This window comes from Symphalangus syndactylus, chromosome 2 (genome assembly GCF_028878055.3).
Source record: "Symphalangus syndactylus isolate Jambi chromosome 2, NHGRI_mSymSyn1-v2.1_pri, whole genome shotgun sequence".
In the NCBI taxonomy this organism is placed as follows: Eukaryota; Metazoa; Chordata; class Mammalia; order Primates; family Hylobatidae; genus Symphalangus; species Symphalangus syndactylus.
Window position 1 is genome coordinate 59812741 of NC_072424.2, and position 18710 is coordinate 59831450.

Here is an 18710-nt window from a genome sequence, read left to right on the forward strand (position 1 = left end):
TCCACATCCTCTCCAGCACCAGTTGTTTCCTGACTTTTTAATGATCACCATTCTAACTGGTGTGAGATGATATCTCATTATGCTTTTGATTTGCATTTCTCTGATGGGCAGTGATGGTGAGCATTTTTTCATGTGTCTTTTGGCTGCATAAATGTCTTCTTTTGAGAAGTGTCTGTTCATATGCTTCACCCAGTTTTTTATGGGGTTGTTTGTTTTTTTCTTGTAAATTTGTTTGAGTTCATTGTTGATTCAGGATATTAGCCCTTTGTCAGATGAGTAGATTGCAAAAATTTTCTCCCATTTTTTAGGTTGCCTGTTCACTCTGATGGTAGTTTCTTTTGCTGTGCAGAAGCTCTTTAGTTTAATTAGATCCCATTTGTCAATTTTGACTTTTGTTGCCATTGCATTTGATGTTTTAGACATGAAGTCCTTTCCCATGTCTATGTCCTGAATGGTATTGCCTAGGTTTTCTTCTAGGGTTTTTGTGGTTTTATTTCTAACATTTCAGTCTTTAATCCATCTTGAATTAATTTTTGTATGAGGTGTAAGGAAGGGATCCAGTTTCAGCTTTCTACATATGGCTAGCCAGTTTTCCCAGCACCATTTATTAAATAGGGAATCCTTTCCCTATTTCTTGTTTTTGTCAGGTTTTTCAAAGATCAGATAGTTGTAGATATGCAGCATTATTTCTGAGGGCTCTGTTCTGTTCCATTCGTCTATATCTCTGTTTTGGTACCAGTACCATGCTGTTTTGGTTACTGTAGCCTTGTAGTATAGTTTGAAGTCAGGTAGAGTGATGCCTCCAGCTTTGTTCTTTTGGCTTAGGATTGACTTGGCAATGCAGGCTCTTTTTGGTTCCATATGAACTTTAAAGTAGTTTTTTCCAATTCTGTGAATAAAGTCATTGGTAGCTTGATGGGGATGGTATTGAATCTGTAAATTACCTTGGAGAGTATGGCCATTTTCATGATATTGATTCTTCCTACCCGTGAGCATGGAATGTTCTTCCATTTGTTTGTATCCTCTTTTATTTCATTGAGCAGTGGTTTCTAATTCTCCTTGAAGAGGTCTTTCATCCCTTGTAAGCTGGATTCCTAGATATTTTATTCTCTTTGAAGCAATTGTGAATGGGAATTCACTCATGATTTGGCTCTGTGTTTGTCTGTTATTGGTGTATAAGAATGCTTGTGATTTTTACACATTGATTTTGTATTGTGAGAATTTGCTGAAGTTGCCTATCAGCTTAAGGAGATTTTGGGCTGAGACAATGGGGTTTTCTAGATATACAGTCATGTTATCTGCAAACAGGGACAATTTGACTTCCTCTTTTCCTAATTGAATACCCTTTATTTCCTTCTACTGCCTGATTGCCCTGGCCAGAACTTCCAGCACTATGTTGAATAGGAGTGGTGAGAGAGGGCATCCCTGTCTTGTGCCAGTTTTCAAAGGAAATGCTTCCAGTTTTTGCCCATTCAGTATGATATTGGCTGTGGGTTTGTCATAGATAGCTCTTATTATTTTGAGATACATCTCATCAATACCTAATTTATTGAGAGTTTTTAGCATGAAGCGTTGTTGAATTTTGTCCAAGGCCTTTTCTGCATCTATTGCGATAATCATGTGGTTTTTGTCTTTGGTTCTGTTTATATGCTGGATTATGTTTATTGATTTGTGTATGTTGAATCAGCCTTGCATCCCAGGGATGAAGCCCACTTGATCATGCTGGATAAGCTTTTTGATGTGCTGCTGGATTCAGTTTGCCAGTATTTTATTGAGGATTTTTGCATCAATGTTCATCAAGGATATTGGTCTAAAATTCTCTTTTTTTTTGTTGTGTCTCTGCCAGGCTTTGGTATCAGGATGATGCTGGCCTCATAAAATGAGTTAGGGAGGATTCCCTCTTTTTCTATTGATTGGAATAGTTTCAGAAGGAATGGTATCAGCTCCTCCTTGTACCTCTGGTAGAATTCAGCTGTGAATCCACCTGGTCCTGGACTCTTTTTGGTTGGTAAGCTGTTAATTATTGCCTCAATTTCAGAGCCTGTTATTGGTCTATTCAGAGATTCAACTTCTTCCTGGTTTAGTCTTGGGAGGGTGTATGTGTCGAGGAATTTATGCATTTCTTCTAGATTTTCTAGTTTATTTGCATAGAGGTGTTTATAGTATTTTCTGATGGTAGTTTGTATTTCTGTGGGATCGGTGGTGATATCCCCTTTATCATTTTTTATTGAGTCTATTTGATTATTCTCTCTTTTTTTCTTTATTAGTCTTGCTAGCGGTCTATCAATTTTATTGATCTTTTCAAAAAAGCAGCTCCTGGATTCATTGATTTTTTTGAAGGATTTTTTGTGTCTCTATTTCCTTCAGTTCTGCTCTGATCTTAGTTATTTCTTGCCTTCTGCTAGCTTTTGAATGTGTTTGCTCTTGCTTCTCCACTTCTAATTGTGATGTTAGGGTGCCAATTTTAGATCTTTCCTGCTTCTCTTGTGGGCATTTAGTGCTATAAATTTCCCTCTACACACTGCTTTGAATGTGTCCCATAGATTCTGGTATGTTGTGTCTTTGTTCTCATTGGTTTCAAAGAACATCTTTATTTCTGCCTTCATTTTGTTATGTATCCAGTAGTCATTCAGGAGCAGGTTGTTCAGTTTCCATGTAGTTGAGTGGTTTTGAGTGAGTTTCCTAATCCTGAGCTCTGGTTTTATTGCACTGTGGTCTGAGAGACAGTTTGTTATAATTTCTGTTCTTTTACATTTGCTGAGGAGTGTTTTACTTCCAACTATGTGCTCAATTTTGGAATAGGTGTGGTGTGGTCTGAAATGAATGTATATTCTGTTGCTTTGGGGTGGAGAGTTCTGTAGATGTCTATTAGGTCCACTTGGTGCAGAGCTGAGTTCAATTCCTGGATATCCTGTTAACTTTCTGTCTCGTATATCTGTCTAGTGTTGACAGTGGGGTGTTAAAGTCTCCCATTATTATTGTGTGGGAATCTAAATCTCGTTGTAGGTCTCTAAGGACTTGCTTTATGAATCAGGGTGCTTCTGTGTTGGGTGCATATATATTTAGGATAGTTAGCTCTTCTTGTTGAATTGATCCCTTTACCATTAAGTAATGGCCTTCTTTGTCTCTTTTGCTGTTGTTGGTTTAAAGTCTGTTTTATCAGAGACTAGGATTGCAACCCCTGCCTTTATTTTTGTTTTCCATTTGCTTGGTAGATCTTCCTCCATCCCTCTATTTTGAGCCTATGTATGTCTCTGCGTGTGAGATGGGTTTCCTGAATACAGCACACCGATGAGTCTTGACACTTTATCCAATTTGCCAGTCTGTGTCTTTTAATTGGAGCATTTATCCCATTTATGTTTAAGGTTAATATTGTTACATGTGAATTTGATCCTTTCATTATGATGTTAGCTGGTTATTTTGCTCGTTAGTTGATGCATTTTCTTCCTAGCCTTGATGGTCTTCTTAATAAGATTTGAGGCTTTTTCTTAACAAATTATAGCTTTTAATCATTTCTAGATTAACCAATGCTTTCAAGATACTTTGATCTATAAGCTTATTCATTTTTTTTAACCATTTGATTAGCAACTACTATGTTCCAGGGATTACATATCAGTCAGAAATGAATACTGTGGTTTTTTTTTTTTTTTTGGTTTTCACTCTTTATAAAAGATACTAGATATCTGAAATAATTTCTTATATTTTTTAGGTGTGTAGAAAATATTCTCTCTATCCATGTTTTTCTCCTACTCTAGTACCACAGTAATCATCAATGCAGAAAGCTCCTGTGACCTATGTGTGGGTATTTTCCCCCCACACACCAAGAGGCAGACACCAGCTAGGTGTTCTCTCACTCAGAGAGCTATCTGAATGAACTAGATAGTGTTCAGTTAGAGACAACTATCCCCAGGTAGATATGTCAGATCCCACAAGTTGAGGAATCAGTCCCCAAGACTGTACCCCACCCCACACTAGTGGTAAGCCTGGGCCTGTAAAACTTCTAACCAACCAGCCTTAAGTTGGTATTTCCATGACCCCCTGTTTGGGTTCAATTAATTTGCTGTAGCAGCTCCAAGAACTCAGGGAAACAGTTATGTTTATTGGTTTATTACAAAGGATATTGCAAAGAATACAGGTGAAAAGGTGGGATGTATGGGGAAAGGAATATGGAGCCTCCATGCCCTCCCTGGGTGCACCACCCTCCAGGAATCTCCACATGTTTACCTATCTGGAAGCTCAATGAACCCTGTCCTCTTGGGTTTTTATGGAGGCTTCATGACGTTGGCATTTCTTCCCCCAGGGTATAGGATGAGACTCTTTCATGGGAGGGTCTCAAGATCCACAATCTTAAAGATGGGGAACCTTAGAGTCCTGCCCTGGGGCAGGTAAAATGAGGGCATAAGAAGGTCAGAGGCCTGCCCTTGAGAAGTAACACACCCAACATAATAACAACAGACTAACAAGAGCTATGGGAGTTATGAGCCAGGAACCTTCACTGGAAACTGATATATGATAACATTACAGCATGTTAGAACATATTCACACATTACTTACATTTACTAAATATTAATATTGGAAGGGATGTCCTGATAGTTGACCATCAATCTATTAAACAAAATATTACTGTACTCAATGGCATATTAACGGACTCACTTATTTTATAATAAATGTTACCAAGAGGAATTTCTTTAATAACAAGAGTACACGCCAAAGGAATAGGATAAAGATATTTTATAATTATGTTGATTTTCAAACTTTATTTTATCTATTTATTTTTTTGAGAAAGGGTCTCAAAAAATTTTGCCCAGGCTGAGTGCAGTGATATGATCACCGCTCGCTGTGTTAGTGGTGGAAGAGATCTGAGTTACCCTGAGTTACCGGTGGCTTATCCATAGGGGTCCATAGCAACTTCAATCCTTGCTTCCTCAGAAGAAAGAATTTGACTCAGGGGCATAAAGCAGAAAAAGAGACTAAGGCAATTTTCACAGCAGGAGTGAAGTATATTTAAAAAGGCTTTACAATAGGAAAGAAAGGAAAGAACCCTTGGAAGAAATTCAACTGGGAGCTTGAAGGTCAAAGAGAGAAAAAACCAAGTGCCTTTAACCTTGATTCTGGGACGTTATAGGCTCACCTCTTTCTCATGATTCTTCCCTTAGGGTGGGCTTCCAGCATGCAAAGTGTCCTCCTTACCTTTCAGAATTGAGCATGTGCAATGTGTTTAGGGAGTTATGTGCATATCCATTTGAGGCTTTCTTCCTTTTTCTGGTAGAGCATACCCAGAAGATCATGCTTCACCATTTTTGTCTCTTAATGTGCATGCCCAGGAGTTTTCTTCTCCCTAGAGTTTGCCTTTAATTAACACTTTAATGTTAACACAGAAACTTGTGGTTCATGATTTCAGAAATGGACTAATTATTTATTAACTACATATAAGTCAGTGTCTCTGAGAAAACAGAATGTATTGAATTGGTTTAAATGAAAAGCATTTATTATGGTATATGTACATATAAGAGGACAAGAACAACTAAATGACATTGTAACACCAAGAGACTAGAAACACCAGGAAACCATTTCCACCCCTGGGAAGGACTGAATATTTCCTGGAGTCCCCAGAAAGATATATGAAAGGAGAGGTGTCATTGCTGCCAGAGTAGAAGCACTGATACAGGGAGAGAAGCAGAAGGATATATTCTAACTTTCCTCTTTCTACCCTTCAATCTCTGTTGTCATTTCCTGTTGGCCAAAATTACTCAAAGCCAGAGAGCAAGGGCTTCAGGTGATATCCCCCAGAGCACTGAGAGGGCAGAAAAAAATATTTAGAGGTAAATGAAAAATAACAAGCAGAATAAGTAACGAGGTTCGTCACATCCATCTCTGTAACATACTAATCAAATTTATGTAAGTTTTATTTATCTTTTGGCTGAAAATTCAAAGCATTATTTTCTTTTTTTTATTCTTTAAACCATTTTTTGGGGTTGAAGAAAGCCACATTTTAAAACAGTAGCCATTCATCCATTCATTTTGTAAGATACTTCTAATTTTACAAAGAAATATCAAGCCACTTCATTGTTGTAAAAGTAAGAAAAGTTTATTAATGACTTCAATTTCAAAGTACTTTTGATTAGTTAGAGCCAAGTACAGTGAGAGGCAAACTACTTTTCATTAATGATTCTTTTTATTGCTTCTATTATAAATGTCTCTAATTGACAGCACACATTTTCCAAATAGTCTGTATTATTAGATTAGAAGCCTGATGCTGTTCACATCTGGGTACATGAGCAAGAAATAATTAAATTTAATAATAGTGCCCACAGTAATCCATCAGGCCACTACTATAGCATGAGCAGTGAAGTTGAGTGGGTGCCAAATTAGAAAATAAATCCATAAAAATATGCCAATTACAGTAAACCTAATAAAATTCCCTTTCCATTTCAAGTAAATGTGGACTATCCTCCTCACCTTGAATGGAACCTCTTAGGAACCTATTGCTTCTGAATTTTAGTTATAATGCACATTAGTTGCAAACATTTTATGAAAACTTCATAAGAAAATACATTTTTAAAGCAATGATTATCCCATTGGGCTATATAACTCAACTATTGAAACTTATTCTTATAACTGAATATCTATGACTAACACATCTGTGACTTAATTTGTATGTAATTTGGTATAATTACTCTGAGTTTTAGTTGGACAAATAAAGAGTAACCACCCAAGAACACTGAGAGGATCATAAGTAGTTAACTATTTTTTTACAATACTATATTCCTATCCAGATCTGATGCTACTTTCATTTAATTAAGTAAAACATTTAAAAAATCTTTAAATTAAAAACTACTCTCACCATAAATCTAATATTTTAGGAATAAAATAACTCTAATCCCTGAATTAAAATGGATTTGTGTTAAGTTATTCAAAACTAAGAATTTAACTCAAACATATTTTTCTGTATCATTGTAGGCATGTCAAGGAGATGAACTTGTAGTCAAGGAAAAGTGGGGAGTAAGAGAGAAGAGAATCTAATTACGCACTGCTTTCCACAGAGTAGCGCATGTTGCCAACTGCAAGAACCTGTCCCTTCTGTGAGTTTCTGTCTCTTCTACTCTAAAAATTTTCTCTCAAAGCAAAGCACTAAATTAATCTTGGGAAATTCTGCTTAGTGTTAAGTAAAATATATATGCCAGGGACTGAATTAAGACTTTTAAATGTTTAATTTGTGAAGGAAGAAAAATCCAAATTGCTGGTTTGAAATTAGAAATATGTTTGTATTCCTCCGAAGAGAGAGGTCAGTACTATGGAAAAAGTGAAGTTGAGTGGGTGCCAAATTAGAAAATAAATTTCTCAGAGAGATTATTTTGAGGAATACAAACACATATTGATTTCCAGGGCATATTGATTCTCAGGGCTTGAGACCCCAGCAATAATTGTTCACCTCAAAACAGAATTTCCCTAGTTCTTAAGTTGTGTTCCAAATATGCTATGAATATTGTGTTACCTCTTTTCCAGAGTAAGTTTTGGGAAGAGAGAGGGGAAGAGAACACAAAGAAATCAGGCATATTATTGTTAATAGGAGAGGAATGGGATAATAAAGTTGACACTCCTGTTTTACAATTCCTCCCAGGGCCAGCCCTAGAGATGTCCCGAATCTTTAGTAGCAATTGAGTCACGAGATAGAATCAATTAGAAACAAGACAGATTCACTGGGGAATTGAGGTTTTAAAAAATGAATTTTTGCGTCCTTTTTCTTGCTAAATGCAATGTGAAATCCTTCATAATTCTCTACAGTATGCTTCTATTTCTTGAAAATATCAAATTTAAAAAGTAAAATATTTCACTTATTTATTCTCATGTTATGTGACATAAAGGTGTTTTTTATTACAATTATATTTGGACTGGCTGAGTAATTGTTTAAGATATTACTTTTTTTCTTGTTTTCACTCATCTCATTTTCCTTTCTGCTTAAGGCAGCATATTCTCTGTCATTTGTTTCTAAAACCCTTAGTTTCAGAGTGAAGAGAGGATAGACAAGAGCAATAAAGTGAACTAGGTTAAACTACAAAACGTGGTATAAATTCTAAATCTGAGGAGAATTATGACTCAGTCATATCTAAGACTGCTTTCAGTTTGGTTTACTACCAAACCAGGACAAATATTTAATGCAAAGGACAAACACAACATTAGGAATAACTGAGTAGATATACCTAGTCTTAGTACCTGCATGATTTGAGAATATACCAGATTAGAGGAACTCAGAATTATGGACTCCTTCCCTCAATTCTATTCTAGAATATGGGGTCATAGGAGGGCATAGTGGTGTTCCAGTCTCCACACAAGATTATGAGGATATGACATAAGGGAATTCTTCCTTGGCCAGAGTTAGGTACTGTACTTTTAAGTTCTTTTTACTACATCATCAGGTCTACTCAAAATTTTTATTTGGAAAGCCTAACCATGGCATGGCCTATCATAAAAAACTAAAATGACATTTTTCCCAATGAAGGGAAAGAAATCACACAGATCACACACACACACCCCAGAGAGAGAGAGAGAGAGAGCAAGAGCGAGAGAGAGAGAGTCAGTCTAGGCAGAGGTAGAAGGTCTGCTGAAAAAGGACAGATGTTAATTTTTTTTAATCTTACAAAAAAAAAATAGAGACTTAAGATCCAAAATTAATTCACAGAAAATAATTATACTTCTGTAACACCTGAATTTGTGAACTGAGTTTCATCTGTCTTATAGCCATTAATTATTTTTGCATTATATTTGTGAAGTTAATAGGCATTAACTATTAATAGGTTAATAGGTCTTGAGAGTCCACCTGCCCTTGAACTTAATTCTCTTTATTTTTCTCCTCATTGACTTTTTAAGATACTTTTATTTGAACTTATTATCCAAAATTCATGCTGCCGGACCCTATGTGTTGTTGGTAACTATGTTGTTATAAACTGAATGTTTGTGTGTCTCCATATTCATATGTTGAAGTCTAATCTCCCATGTGATGGTATCCCCCACCTTCAAAGGTGGGGGCTTTGGAAGGTAATTAAGTCATCAGGGAAGAGTCCTCATGAATGAGATGAGTGCCCTTATATGAGGCCATAGAACTAGCTAGTTCTCTTTCCACTATATGAGATTACAAGTCAGCTGTGTGCAACCTGAAAGAGACCCCTCACCAGAACCTGATCATGCTGGCACTCCAATCTTGGACTTTCAGCCTCAAGAACTGTGAGAAATAATTTGTTGTTTAAGACACTGAGCCTGTGGTAATTTTTTATAGCAGCCTGAGCTAACTAAGGCATAGGTTAATTATAGCTTCTATTCTATCACTCAGACACATGGTGATAATGAGCATGACTGCTCATTTCCCACAATGAACAAAACAACATATTTTATAAACCTTATTTTTGTTTCTTTTTTTCAATACATATATATAATTTATTTGACTATTACAGGGAGAGAAAACATAATTACTAGGTCTTATTAAAAGTATATCTTTCTTCTTTTCCCTGTCATCCTTTCTTCCCTTTCTTCTTTCATTTTTTTTTGGTAATATGTTTAATTTGGCTTTTAAAAATACATATTTTACATGACTTAAATGTTCACTTAAAGTGTTTGTTTCCCAACCTGTACTCTATCAATTTAAATTATTCTGAAAGTAAACATGTAGCTATCTCAAAGTTTTTATTTTATTTTATTTTATTTTGTTATTATTATACTTTAAGTTTTAGGGTACATGTGCACAATGTGCAGGTTTGTTACATATGTATACATGTGCCATGTTGGTGTGCTGCACCCATTAACTCATCATTTAGCATTAGGTATATCTCCTAATGCTATCCCTCCCCCCTCCCCCCCCAAAAGTCCCCAGAGTGTGATGTTCCCCTTCCTGTGTCCATGTGTTCTCATTGTTCAATTCCCGCCTATGAGTGAGAACATGTGGTGTTTGGTTTTTTGTCATTGCAATAGTTTACTGAGAATGATGATTTCCAGTTTCGTCCATGTCCCTACAAAGGACATGAACTCATCATTTTTTATGGCTGCATAGTATTCCATGGTGTATATGTGCCACATTTGCTTAATCTAGTCTATCGTTGTTGGACATTTGGGTTGGTTTCAGGTCTTTGCTATTGTGAATAGTGCCGCAATAAACATACGTGTGCATGTATCTTTACAGCAGCATGATTTATAGTCCTTGGGTATACACCCAGTAATGGGATGGCTGGGTCAAATGGCATTTCTAGTTCTAGATCCCTGAGGAATCACCACACTGATTTCCACAATGGTTGAACTAGTTTACAGTCCCATCAACAGTGTAAAAGTGTTCCTATTTCTCCACATCCTCTCCAGCACCTGTTGTTTCCTGACTTTTTAATGATCGCCATTCTAACTGGTGTGAGATGGTATCTCATTGTGCTTTTGATTTGCATTTCTCTGATGGCCAGTGATGATGAACATTTTTTCATGTGTTTTTTGGCTGCATAAATGTCTTCTTTTGAGAAGTGCCTGTTCATATCCTTTGCCCACTTATTGATGGGGTTGTTTGTTTTTTTCTTGTAAATTTGTTTGAGTTCATTGTAGATTCTGGATATTAGCCCTTTGTCAGATGAGTAGGTTGTGAAAATTTTCTCCCGTTTTGTAGGTTGCCTGTTGACTCTGATGGTGGTTTCTTTTGCTGTGCAGAAGCTCTTTAGTTTAATTAGATCCCACTTGTCAATTTTGGCTTTTGTTGCCATTGCTTTTGATGTTTTAGACATGAAGTCCTTGCCTATGCCTATGTCCTGAATGGTATTGCCTAGGTTTTCTTCTAGGGTTTTTATGGTTTTAGGTCTAACATTTAAGTCTTTAATCCATCTTGAATTAATTTTTGTATAAGGTGTAAGGAAGGGATCTAGTTTCAGCTTTCCACATATGGCTAGCCAGTTTTCCCAGCACCATTGATTAAATAGGGAATCCTTTCCCCATTGTTTGTTTTTGTCAGGTTTGTCAAAGATCAGATAGTTGTAGATATGCGGCATTATTTCTGAAGGCTCTGTTCTGTTCCATTGAACTATATCTCTGTTTTGGTACCAGTACCATGCTGTTTTGGTTACTGTAGCCTTGTAGTATAGTTTGAAGTCAGGTCGCGTGATGCCTCCAACTTTGTTCTTTTGGCTTAGGATTGACTTGGCCATGCGGGCTCTTTTTTGGTTCCATATGAACTTTAAAATAGTTTTTTCCAATTCTGTGAAGAAAGTCATTGGTAGCTTGATGGGGATGGCATTAAATCTATAAATTACCTTGGGCAGTATGGCCATTTTCACAATATTGATTCTTCCAACCCATGAGCATGGAATATTCTTCCATTTGTTTGTATCCTCTTTTTAAAATCACATTTGATCATCTATATATTAAATTTCCTTGGAAAAATAAATATTTTCATGCTAGATATATTGAGACTTAAAAAAATATTTTTATTAGAATAATAATCAGTTGTTATCATTACGAATGCTTAGCAAAGCAAAATGGAGAAGTTAGAGCATTAAGCCTTTTCAGCCATATTATTATATACTACAGACAAAGTTCCTTCCTTGGCAAGAGAAAATGGATTGTTATTTTTTAACTGGCAAGAACAGTATTGTGTAAATGTCATCTTAAAAATACGTTGCATACATCAATGTCAAGGCTGTATTATTTTGTTCCATATGGAAGCAAATAAGTCTCATAAGAGTTACTTCATTATAGATTCTCTAAGACAACTTGCAGGTGTCCACATGGACCTTAAAACCTCTGTACAACTGAATATGAATCATTTGAAATATTTTGTTGGCAATTATATATAAAATCCTTGCCTTTATTATAACAATTGCTTTCTAGACTGCTTTGAAACATTTCTTTAAAAGCAATATTAAAACCCTCAAAAACAGATCTATAATTTTAAAGATCTATAAATACAAAAATGCATATTTAGGTGTATAGTATTTAAATAAAATATAATATAATTATGCCAGGGAAAAATTATTTTTATATTTTATATATTATGGTAATTAATTTTATATTTAACATATCTTAAATATCTATTTAATATATGACCCATTTTATATCACTTACATTTTCTAAACAATATTTTTTTCTACTCTCCTGCTTAACAAAATATAATACTAGAGACTATACACATAATTTGAGTGTTTAGAAATTTAAAAATAAAATAAAATCCCTGTGTTGAGTGGCCTCCAATTTTTTATTTATTATAATATTAGTAATCTGCTATATGCAAACATTAAATTAAGATATCTGGACTAACTGGATTATTAGAAAACTATATCTAATATTTAACTGCATTCTTGAGACGACTAAATAAACTGTAAATTAATATGGATGAAATGGAAGATGCATACAATGTATAGGCATCGCTATATTGAATAAACTTGGGAAATTACCAATAGACAGTGGCAGTTTTGTTTGTGGAGGGATAGAGTGGCTATGCTTTTATGGAAGGGTATGTCTGTGTTTTGGAGGGGTCACTTGTGTGTATGTGTCTAAACTTAATATCTCCCTTTGTGCCCACAAGTTTATTCATACTTGTCAACCAATTTGTCTCAATTTTTGATTTAGAAAAATGGTCACCACAGGCATACAAACTCTAGGTAAAATTTGAGCCATCCTCTCTCCTATGATTGCACAACTGGTTAACACCTAGCATACAAATTAGATCCCAGCACTCCCAAAGTGAGGACTGTCACAGAAAAGACACGTAAGGTCGAATAAACGTTTGCTACTAGAGTCATGAGAACATGTTGTGCACCAGAGAGCAGAGAATCAATCATTGTATTATGGACATGAATCTGAATTTAATCCCAACCTGAGTGAACTAGGAAGATGGCACATGGAGAGGTACTTTAGGAAGATTTTAATTCAAGAGTATTTACAAGTAAGCATAGTTTGTGTTTTGATTTTTAAATAGAACACTTTTAGCAATAGATTGCAAAGTAGCACAATGGCAATACAGTGTTTTTGTCACTTTGAAAAATAGTCTTAACAATGAACACAAATTTTCAGGTAAATAAAGCCACTTAGGATAAAGCTAATGAAGCATTTGTTGAAGAAAAGAATATGTGAAAATTACAAAGGCTGGAGAGAAAAGGTCTTGTATTCTTACAGTTTAGGATACCCAGAGTAATATGTAATGCTGTAAGGATAAGCTTCCTAAATGCCTTCCATTATCATCATCTTCTGTTGTGTGTGTGTCCACAGACAGATAACATACATCATAGAGTAAATTATTGCTGTAAGAGTAGAAATAAACAAATGGGACACAATATCCCACTTTGGAAAATAATATCCAGAATCTATACACAGACTCTTAGAAAATAAGTTTCTTTCAAAAATGATAGATATTCTGAATACCTAAAAAGAAATGCTTATACTCATTAAGAAATTTTCCATTTCTTGAAGCATTATAGCACATCTATGGAAGGTAAGTAATTATCCGTGGATCCTTAATAATTACAGTGCTTTATTTTTAAAGCATCTCTCTAAAATTCAGAGCCATATTGTCAAGGCAACTATGAGGTCTGAATAAAAGTTTGAACCATTTTCATGTTAGCATTACATGCAAGAAAAAAAAAAAGAAAACTGCTTAGTGCACACATATGAAATGCTACCAAACAGAAATGTCCTAAAAACTGGAGATGATAAAAATAAAGTTTCAAACACAGAGTGTCCTTTACCCCAAAGTCAAGCTCCAGTGCTGAGTTGGCTACATAGACTAATGAAAATAAACTTAGTATTAGCAAAAATGGCCTGAAATAATATAAAGTCACAATCCTTCCTCAGACCCAGAGCCACTAACACAGTGAAATTCTTAGTTGCTTAGCACACATTGTGCTGATTTTGGGTTGGTTTCATGAAACTGACTTATTAATTTCTCAAGATGGAAAAATAAAACACTCACATAGCTTTAAATATCAGTGGGATTAAAACTGATGTTTATTTAGATTTTAAGTAAATGTACTATATACCTTTAGAGGTCAAATTTGTAACATTAATGCTCCTGATAATAGATTGGGGAGAAAAGAAGAAGGGTGACTGCTTCATTGTTTTTATGTTTATCACTTTTATTAATATGTTTTTTTCACAAAACCAGTAGATTACCATTCACTTGTTTACAGTGTATTATGATGACTCTTCCAATAATATAAGAATACAGGATGGAAAATCTTAATGTTTTTAGTTACAGTGTACATCCAGGACTACTAAAGAGTTTTTGTATTGAGATGTGGTTTACCAATGAGGAACTGATTTTCTCCATCTATAAAGTTTTATCCAGTGGAGGCAGAGCAAGATGGCCATACTGAAGTTTCCACCAATTATCCTCCCTGAAGGAACACTAGTCTGCCCTTCTCCCATTTCCTGGCAGTAACTGCATGACACAGAAAGAGAATCTGTACACCTAGGGGAAGGAGAGCACAGTGATGGTGGGACTTAGCATTAGAACTCAATGCTGCCTGTCACAGTGAAAAGCAACACCCAGTGAAACTCAGCCAATGCCCGTGGAGAAAGCATTTAGACCAGCCCCAGCCAGAGGTGAATTGTCCATCCCAGCAACTGAAACTTGAGTTCTGTCAAGCTTTGCCACTGCAGGTTAAAACGATCTGGGGTTCTAAATAAACTTGACAGGCAGTTTAGGCCACAAGGACTGCAACTCCTAGGCAAATTCTAGTTATGGATTGGGCTTAGAGCCAGTGGACTTGGGTGGCACATGACTTAGTGAGACACCAGACAGAACAGCCAAGATAGTGCTTGCACTACTCCTCCTCCCGCCCCAGGTAGCACAGCTTGCAGCTTCAAAAGAAATACTTTCCTTCCACTTGAGGAGAGGAGAGGGAAGGATAAAGAGGACTTTGTCTTGCAGCTTGGATATCAGCTCAGCCACAGTAAGATATGACACTGAACAGAGTCCTGAGGCACCCATTTGAGGCCCTAGCTCACAGATGGTATTTCTAGACATACCATGAGACAGAAGGGAACCAGCTGCTTTGAAGGGAAGGATCCAGTCCTGAAGTATTTATCACCTGCTGACTAAAGGGCCCTTGGGCCCTGAATAAGCAGCAGCAGTATCCAGGTAGTACACACCATGGGCCTGGGATGAGACTGAGACATGCTGGCTTCAGGTGTAACACAGCATATTCCCAGCTGTGGTAGTTATGGGAAGAGACTCCTTCTGTTTGAGAAAAGCAGAGGGAAGAGTATGGTGCTTTGTCTTGCACCATAGGTGTCAGCTTGGCCAGAGAGGAGTAGAGCACCAAGTGGGCAATTCCATACCTTGGCTCTTGAACAGCATTTCTGGATCAGCCCTGGGTCAGGGGGAAGCCCATTGCCCTGAAGCGTGAGTCCCAGGACTGGCAGTGTGCACCACAAGCTGGCCGAATAACCCTTGGGCCTTGAGTGAACATCGGCAGTCTCCTGGAAGTACTCCCCATGGGCCTGTGGTGGTGGTTGTGGCCATGAGGAGAGACTCCCCTGCTTGTGGAAAAAGGAGAGAAGAGTGGAAAGGACTTTGTCCTATAGCTTGTGAGCCAGCTCAGCTGCGAAGGACTAGAGCACCAGGTAGAAACCTAAGGTTTCCAGCTCTATGGACTAGCTCCCAGACGGCATTTTGGGCCTGACTGGAGCAAGGGGTAACTCACCATCCTGAAGGGAAAGACAGAAGTTAGGCTGGCTTCACCACCTGCTGATTGTAGAGTTATAGGTCCTTGAGCAAACAGAGGTGGTAGTCAGGTAATGGTTACATCAGGCCTTGGGTGAGACCCAGTGCTGTGCTGGCTTCAAGCCTGATCAAGCACAGTCACAGTGGTGGTGGCCACAGGGGTGCTACTGTCACCTCTTCCCCAGCTCCAGGCAGACCAACACAGAGAGAAACTACATTTATTTGGGAGAAAGTAACATAAGTGAACAAGGATCTCTGCCTGGTGATCTAGAGAATTCTTCTGGATTTTATCCAATACCACCAAGGCTACTAGTCTACTAGTCTGCAAGAGCTATGGTGTTACTGGGCTTGGGGTTCCCCCAAATGCAGGTGAGCCTTCAGTGACCAAACAGATCACAACACTCAAGTTCCTTTGAATTCTTAGAAAACTTTCTCAAGAAGGAGGGGTACAAACAAGCTCAGACTGAGGACACTACAATAAATATCTAACTCTTTAATGTTAAGACACTGACAAATATCTGCAAGCATCACGACTATCCAGGGAAACATGACATCACCAAATGAATTAAATAAGAAATCAAGGACCAATTCCAGAGAGACAATATATGTGACTTCAGAGGGAGGATTCAAAATAGCTGTTTTGAGAAAGCCCAATTAAATTCAAGATAACACAGAAAAGAAACTCAAAATCCTACCAGATGAGCTTAATGAAGAGATTGAAATAAAAAAGAAAGAAGCAGAAATTCTAGAGTTGAAAAAAATCAATTGACATACTGAAGAATGCATCAGAGTCTTTTAATAGCAGAATTGATCAAACAGAAGAAATAGTGAGCTTGAAGATAGGCTATTTGAAAATATAGTCACAGGAGATGAAGAAAAAAAGAACAAAAAGAAATGCAGCATGCCTAGGGCAAATCTAAGAGTTACTGGCCTTAAAGAGAAGGTAGAGAAATAGAGATAGAAAGTTTATTCAAAGGGCTAATAACAGAGAAGTTTCGAAACTTAAAGAAATATATCAATATTCAAGTATAAGAAGGTTGTATAGAACACCAAGCAGATTTAACCCTAAGAAGACTACCTCAAGGGATTTAATAATCATACTCCCAAAGATCAAAGATAAAGAAAGTATCCAAAAACTGGCAAGAGGAAAAAAAACAACATACAATGGAGAGTTAATACCTTGCTGGCAGATTTTTGGTAGAAACCTTATAGGCCAGGAGAGAGTGGCATGATATATTTAAAGTGCTGAAAGAAAAAAAAATTTACCTTAGAATAATATATCCAGCAAAATTATCCTTCAAGATTAAGGAGAAATAAAGATTTTCCCAGGCAAACAAAAGCTGAGGGGTTTCATCAACACCAGACCTGTCCTACAAGAGATGCTAAAGGGAGTACTTCAATAAGAAATAAAAGGATGTTAATGAGAATGAATAATCACTTGAATGTACAAAACTCACTGGTAATAGTAACTACATGGAAAACCACAGAATATTATATCATTTAAACTGTGGTGTGTAAACTACTTTTAACCTAGGAAGAAAGACTAAATGATGAACTAAGAATAATAAAAAAATCCTACAACAGCTTTTCAAGACATGGACAGTACAATAAAACATAAATAGAAAACACAAAATGTTAAAAAGCAGGGATACAATGTTAAAGTGCAGAGTTTTTATTAGTTTTCTGTTTGCTTGTCTGTCAGTTTGTTTTTGCAGTCAGTGTTAAGTTGTCATCAGCTTAAAATACTGAGTAATAAGATAGCATTTGCAAGCCTAGTGGTAATCTAAAATAAAAAAAAAAACATACAACAGATGCACAAAAAATAAAAAGTAAGAAATTAAGACATACCTCCAGAGAAAATCATCCTCACAAAACAGAAGACAGGAAAGAAAAATGGTAGAGAAGATCAGAAAACAAATAACAAACTGGCAAGAGTAAGCCTTTACTTATCAATAATAATAATGAATGTAAATGCACTAAACTCTCTCTTTTAATTTTAAAAATTACAGGACATGGGGTAGCTGAATGGATGAAAAACAAATAAGACCTAACAATCTGTTGCCTACAAGAAACAGACTTCACCATACAGAAACATACAGACTGAAAGCAAAGAAATGGGAAACATTATTCCACACAAATGGAAATCAGAAAAGAGCAGGAGTAGTTATATTTACATAAGACAAATAAATTTCAAGACAAAGACTATCAAAAGAGACAGTAAAGGTCATTATATGATGATAAAATAGGAGGTCAAATCAGTGAGAGGATATCACAATTGCAAATACTTACTGGCACACAAAGATACATGAAGCAAATATTATTAGAGCTAAAGAAAGAGATGTGCCTCAATACAATAATAGATGGAGACTTAACACTTTACTTTCAGCATGGGACAGTCCTCAGGACAGAAAATTAACAAGTAAACATTGAACTTAATGACCAAATTGACGTAATAGATATTTACAGAACATTTAATCCAACAGCTGCAGAATACATGTTCTTCTCCTCAGCACATAAATCATTCTCAAAGACCACATTTTAGGTCACAAAACAAGTCTGAAAATATTCAAAAAATTGAAATGATGTCAAGTATCTTCTGTGACCAAATGGAATAAAACTAGAAATTAATAACAAGAGAAAATTTGGGAATTATACAAACACATGGAAATTAAACAATATGCACCTGAATGACTACTGGGCCAATAAAGACATTAAGAAGGAAATTGGAAAATTTCTTGAAACAAATGATAATGGAAACACAACATACCAAAACCTATCAGATACAACAAAAACAGTACTAAGAGGGAAGTTTATAGCTAGAAGCACCTATGTCAAAAAAGTAGAAAAACTTCAAATAAACAAACTAATGACACATCTTAAAAAAACTAGAAACACTAGAGCAAAGTAAACCCAAAATTGGTAGAAGAAAAAAATAATAAAAATTAGAGTGAAAAAAATTATATTTTAATAAAGAAAATAATACAAAGGATGAACAAAACAAAAAGTTGGTTTTTTGAAGTCAAACAAA